This window comes from Amblyomma mixtum, chromosome 5 (assembly GCF_055824585.1).
Source record: "Amblyomma mixtum isolate Tamu chromosome 5, ASM5582458v1, whole genome shotgun sequence".
NCBI classification, from domain to species: domain Eukaryota; kingdom Metazoa; phylum Arthropoda; class Arachnida; order Ixodida; family Ixodidae; genus Amblyomma; species Amblyomma mixtum.
This window is the reverse complement of record NC_143016.1, coordinates 95101669-95108891: the sequence shown is the minus strand read 5'-3', so window position 1 is coordinate 95108891 and position 7223 is coordinate 95101669.

Genomic DNA, 7223 nt, shown 5'->3' with positions numbered 1-7223 from the left:
CCTGTCCTCTACTCTGTTTACAATCCTGACGGCAGCTTAGGAGAACACAAAAAAACGGTCATTGAAATTTAGGTTGCTGACTACTTCCCTTCCTTCCGGATGCCATTACAACTCACTGGTACGCTAACCCTGGAGAGGCTAAAATAAATAGTAAAAATCCTTTTGCAAGAAGAGTTTAGCTTGTCTAGGTTCTCTTTGGTGACATCACATTCCTAGCAGATATCTTAAACATATACCCCTCAAGACAGAATAAATATTCTACATTATATGAGCTCAGACTAGCCGCTTGAGTGGGTTGTAGACCGAAACGAATAATTTCAGCTCTTGAACACAGCGGCCATCAGTTTAATTACCCACACAGTTCCCCTTTTGAGGTATTTTTTGTGACTTTCATGGTCGCACGTAATTTTTTTTTCTATCGAGTCCTTTTGTATTGACAGTGTTGGGGCAGGTACAGAATTTATTTTAGGACCACAGGGCGGCTGCCCGTAGCCTGCATAGGCGAGCACGCGCACACTTTGTTGTCCAACGACGTCTACAACCGGCCTGTTGTTGACGTTCTAGTAGCGCGGCAAGTCGTTGGAAATATTCAGTTTCTGATGAGCCAGTGATGAGAATATCGACGATACCACCAAAACCAGCTAGAACTGTTGAAAAATTATCCATGAACTGTTGGAAAATCAGGGCTGACATTGCAACACCGATTTCACCTTGAAAATTTCCTTGATCGTGGTGATAGTCAGCACCTCTGCTTTGACGTCATACACACTCAGCTGTTGATACGCTTTTATAAGGTCTATCTACTTAAAAATTTCGTGCCCACGCAACGTCACCAGAAACTCATTTCCTGTACGGACCCCCGGCGGGATACAACAGCTACTTTGCTTTTCTTGGTGTTTTTGTGACCGACAGAGAGAGAGAGAACACTTACAGTCTTGCAAATTTCACTTGCGCCGTCCAGCGGGGCAGCCAATGATGCGTACTCACCGTCGAAAGAGAACAGGTCTCCTAACACGCGAGAAAAACGACGCAGCTCTCTTGCACCTTCTACATAGGGTGCGTAAAGTGAGCTTGTGCAATTTCGTCATGGTTTTTTTGAGTGAGTGAGTCGCACGAAAAATGTCAAGAAAAGATACTCAAAAGAAAAAGCACTGCGCTCTAGAAGCCTGTGGTGGTACTTTGCGTGCCAAGTACCTCCGCTTCGGAAGAAACCGCATCCATGAAAAAGGAGGAAATTCCTAGGGTGGGCAAAGTGTTCTGCCGGCCGCTGTGGTTGAGTGGTTAGGGCGCTCAGCTACTGAGCCGGAGTTCCTGAGCTTTACCCCGGCCACGGCGGACGCGTTTCGTTGGAGGCGAAATGCAAAAAGCGCCCGTGTGCTGTGCGATGAAGTCAGTGGTCGTTAAATATGCAAGGGTGGCCGACATTACCGCAGATCATTTTTTTTTTGAATTTTTTCTTTATTTATTCTCAGAAACAGTACACAAACTGTTGTTTGGACCCATAGCCTTTACGGCTAGTCAGGGGTCCAAATACAAAACAAGTACAATATTACTGCAGAACGTGTAAAATAAAAAAAAACTTCAAGATTAACACACACAATTGAATTCATTCCTACATTTCCATGGAAATTAAATAGTGTTTTAAAGATGCCGAAAAGTTATTTTTTCTTTAACTTCATTAGGGATTTCATTCCACACATGGGCTCCGTTGTATTCTAGGAGTCTCCGGCCGTACATATTGTAACAAGGTGGTAAATTAAATAGATTGTTGGTTGCAGCTCTTGTTTGTTTCATTGGTAATCTAAATAAACTAAGGGGCAGGGGGTTGTTAGATTTTATTACATTGTTTACTATTTCAGCTATCTTCAGTTTATATGCCATTGATAGGGGTAAGATACGAAGCTGCTGAAAGAGTGGCCTGCTGGGGTATGTATTATTTGAATAAGTTATCATACGAATAGCTCGTTTTTGAAGGCGAGAAACAGGATCTAGGTATGTTTTATATGTACCACCCCATGCTTCCAGGCAATAAGATAATTGACTGTGCACAAAGGCGAAATACAGAATGCGTAGAATTGGAAGATCAAAGCAGTCCCTGGCCTTTAGTAAAATATGACAACCATAGGCTAATTTGGAGCAAATATTATTAATTTGCTCTTTCCAGTGCATATCAGACGCGAACAGGACACCAAGATACTTGTATTGAGGCACCCTCAGCAGAGTCGTGTTGTCGATTGTTAGAGATATATGTTCGTAGTTCATGTTCTTCCTGCGCGAGTGAAACACGGTGTACTTTATTTTCTCAGTGTTAAGGGTTAGCCGATTACTTTTAAACCACTGCGAAACTTCACTAAGCTCTTCATTAATTATACATTTAAGTGCCTCTAAATTTTCCCCTGTAAAAAGTAATGCAGTGTCATCGGCATATATTACAGCTTTCGAATATTTCAGCATTGATGGAAGGTCATTAATATACAGGGAAAAGAATAGCGGCCCAAGCACGGAGCCCTGAGGCACACCTAGATTAATGCTTTGTGGTAGTGAGGCTAAATTGTTCACGACAACATATTGTTTCCGTCCTGTAAAATAGCTTCTAATTAGATCACAAATTTTCCCTCTTAAACCGTAGGTTTCCAATTTCTGCTGTAGTATTGTGTGATCAACCGTATCGAAAGCTTTTGATATGTCTAAATATACTACTATGGCCAGCTTGTTATTATGCAGTGCAGAATTTATAAGTTGTGAAAGAACAAGAACTGCGGATGACGTTGACCTTTGCGGCCTGAAGCCATGCTGATTATGACATATAATGTTATATTTATTTAGAAAATTTTGTATACGTTTACAAAGAACATTTTCAAAAACTGTATTAATTGCATTTAATACCGATATTGGTCTGTAGTTTCGCGGATCAGATCGCTCACCGCCTTTATAAATAGGTACAACCCTTGCAACCTTCAGCTCGTCAGGATATATTCCATTTGCCAATGAATGGTTAAAGATGTGTAGTAGATGGATCGCTAGTATATCAATGTTGTCTTTTATCAGTCTAACGGGTATTGCATCAGGTCCTGCCGCCTTGCCGGCTGAAAGGCTGCCGACAGCAGTGATTATTTCTTCTATGTCTATGTCAGGCAAAGCAAAACTGTTGTTAACACGTTCCGGCATCTTCGCCGTAGGTGCGTCAGCATGAACCTGCGCGGCACCGTAGGCCCAATGGAGGTAAAATAGGTATTAAATGATTCTGCTGTGTCTTCGTCAACTGTCTCAGGGAGTGTTGCTGTACTGGATCGCAAGCCGATTGCGTCGTTCACTATATCCCAAATTTTTTTTGTATTTCCATGCGCCTGTTTCACCAGTGATGAATAATATTCTTTTTTTCTTTTTCTCATAAGAGATACAGACAAGTTCCTGCAACGCTTATACTGGCTTAGGTAGTATTCGTTTGATCTCAACTGCTTCCATTTGTGATACCATTTGTCCTTATCTTTTAACACGGCTAATATTTCAGTATTCATCCAAGGACACGTTGGCTGGCTGTATTTATTAGTGTTCGGCAGAGAGCTCTGTTCAATGGCATTTTTAAGGATATCTAAAAAGTTCTTACACTCAGTATTGACGTTTTCATCATATGCCGTAGTGAAGTCGGCTTGTTCTAGTGTTTCACGTAGTGCTACATAGTTTATCTTACTTCGAATTTTACACTGCGTCAGCTGCGCTTGTGGAGGCAGGTCTTTTTCTACTACAAGAAAAATAGGTGCATGGTCAGCTACCACCTCAGCGCAGGTACCGGCCAGTACACCTGGGACAATATTACAGAGGGCGTGATCTATTAGAGTACTTGAAGCACTTGTTACGTGGGTAGGTTCTGTAATAAGGTTGCGTAAGGCAAATGATTCGAGAAGGAAAGTGTAGCTGTTCTGTACTCCATGTGTTAGATCTAAATTGAAATCGCCCATTATGACAATATTAGAGCGACGCCCATGAAAACATTCTGTTAGAATCATTTCGAACTTCTCAAGGAACTGCGTTATCGATGTGTTTGGTGGCCGATAAACCACACCAACCATCCAACCATCAAACCATCTTGAAGTTTTATGAACAGGGTTTCAATGCAGCCAAAACTAACAGACGCAACTCCCATTAGCTGGTAGGAGACACTATCTCTGACAAACATCCCTACCCCACCTCCCCTTGCTCGTGTATCCCGTGGCTGGGATAAAAATTTATAACCCGGGAAGAGACTACTTCATCACGCTTGAGCCACGTTTCACTCACGGCTATTACATCAAAACAGGATGTATACCTTGCCATATGTACAATCAAGTTATTTAGGTTACTTCGTATGCTGCGCACGTTACAATGCAAAATTGAAAAGCTTTTATCACGCATCAAATCGTCAACTTGTTGAAACGTAAAAGCCATGTCAAAAGAAACAGAAAAAATGTCATGCTAAGATCTAAACGACAGAAAAAAAAGAAAAGTCACACAACGTTGGCCAAGTCACCTTCACTTGTGATGTGCAGAACAGTGGAGTTGTCTGCCCTACGCATCAAAATTTTTCCTTGTGACAACCAAACAAACTTCCAGTTGTGGTCCTTAGCTGCTTTCTTTGCTTTAGATAGTAGTACTTTGTTTTCAACACACAGGTGCTCATTAACAAACAATGGTTCTTGTTCTTCAAAACCAAGCAGTCTCGTGTTCAGTTTGGTCTTTTTAGCAGCATTGAGCACTTTATCTCGGATAGACCTTGTGACAAACTTGACCACCACGTTTGGCTTATCCTTATCTTTAGAGCGCACTCGATGATTCGCCTACGGCATCTCTTCCTTCCTTTCTTCTTTCACTCCCTGCTTTACCGCTTCCATTAAGGCGCGGTTCGGGCGTCAACCGAGATATGTGAGACAGTGACTGCGTCATTCCCTTTCCTTCCTTGCCTCACGATAGCAAACTCGTGCTGTGCACCCAGATTCAGCCTTTTCCAAAGCCCTCTGGATGCAGTACAATGCGGTGCGTTCGATCTATATGCCACACCAGATTGCAGAGGTGCCCCTTTGGGAAGTATTGAAACCGTATATACGTGCAACCATCCCGGGGATAACAAAGAAGACACGCATTCGAACAGCCGGCCTGAAACAGCTGGTGCTGCCATACGTTGCATCTATTTATGGTGACTCCCAGCTTGTTTTTGTGGAAAACCACCTCTTCAGCTGCAGCGGTGAGAGTGCCAGGAAATGCCTTATGTCACCTTTTCATGCTAATGCATAAAACGTCATCCACGGCAACCGAATTGGCAGCCATATAGGAGAGGCCGTCCGTTATATTGGTCAGCAGTCAGCGCATCAATGGACTAGATTCTGCGACTCAAGATCGGCATTACAGGTCATACAAACTTACGTTAAACCAAGGCAATGCACGCAGCTGGTTCAACAGATTGTGCTTTTGTTAGCTGAGACTTTTCACCTCGGTCATATCAAAAAGCTTCAGTGGATACCGAGCCTTTGCGGCATAGCGGGAAACGAGCGCGCTGATGCCGAGGCTCGGCTAGCACATGATGATGGTGCTTTCATTGAAATCGCCTTTTCCATATCTGACAATAGAGCCTTGCTGATGCATTTAATGCAAGCCGCAATGCAGTTGGACAGGAACGATTCGAGCCATCAACAGGACATCATCTCTCAGCTTGACGCCTGCTTATTGTTTCATCTGCCATCTAGGGTAATGCGACGTCAAGGGACCTTATTCCACCGGTTACTGCTTGGCGTTGCCTACACCAAACACTACGTTCACATATCGGAATTGAAACTAACCAAAATCGTGTACAGTGCCACACTCCAGAGACTGTTGGACACTTTCGTTTCGAGTGCCCAAACTACACTGATGAGAGGACAACATTGGAAGCGACCGTAAGACTACTGGCCTCACGCGCTCTCTTTGCAGGAACTCTTGTAGGCGCCAGGGTGAAACATGCTGGTGGTGGCGTGTGACGATGGCCATGCTGAAGTTTTTATGTGAAACAGGCCTGGATACCTCTCTGTGACCCCTGTGCACTACCTACACGGTTTACACAGTTTAGATGGCTTACTCGGTTAATAGTTTGACACGCGTGAGAGTGCACATTTGTGTTTTCATGGCGCCCCTACCCCAGTATGTGTCAATGACATGCTTCCGTGTGTGTGATCAAGATATAAATTTCACGTGCGTCTACTCATCGCGATGCGAGTGCCAGCCAGTGTGTGTGTGTGGGGGGGGGGGGGGGGGCATCACCAATGAAACTCATTGTAGTATGCCATCATCAACCTTCATTCGCACTTTCACTTTCCCCAGAGTGGGGTAGCAGGCCAGGGCCATGTTACCCCGGCCAACCTCTCCTCCTTTTCTGTCATTAAAATTTCTTGCCCTCTCTTTCGTGCCTGCCACTCATGCACCTTTTGAATTGCAAACAGTTTTCAGAATTCGTTGAGAGATTCTCTGCAGCAGCTGTCGAGCTGTATAGTAACCTTTCCTCAAGCTCGAAGAGCGTCACGAATTAAGTAAATATTTTGGATGTCCTGAGAGCCGAGAAGCTTGATCTTCACAGTCTTCGATTCTGAGTCAATTACCAGATAGCGACAGCTTTTTATCTAGACTCTCTTCGGAGCTCACGAGCTTTGCTTTGGATAACGCTGTCTTGCACGTTACAATCCAGACGTGTGACATCTAGAACTGTCCGATGGAAGTGATTTAACTTAGCAGTACGACACAACATAAGGCATCTCTAATATCCTGGGCACGACAGAAACGGCCGGGTAGGTCTGCATGCAGAAAAACGCACTCGAAAGCAAGCTTACTAGCGGTCAGACTGGGCCGAACAGTACGGAAAGTATTACTGATGGCAGACGATGCAACAGTACCTCGGCCTAAGGCCGACTTACCCTTTCAGCGGAGAGCATTGAAAGCGGGACCTTTTGGAAGACGTTGTTCGTCTTTCTCCTGCCCAGGATACCGTGCTGCTTCTTGGCTGATGAAGGTGTATCGAGCATTTGCGTTGCCTTACGACTGTATGCTAATGAGTATGGGTATCATTAGAAATAAAACTAAAATATAAATGAAAAGTCTATTACTTTCGCCTAGAAAGCAAGTAAGTAGTTGTTAGTTTCGCTCAGTGATTTTATTTCTGCTTTTTGACTGACTTCGCACGTAGTCGAAAACTCAATCAAATAAGCTGTGCAGTAAGGACAAAT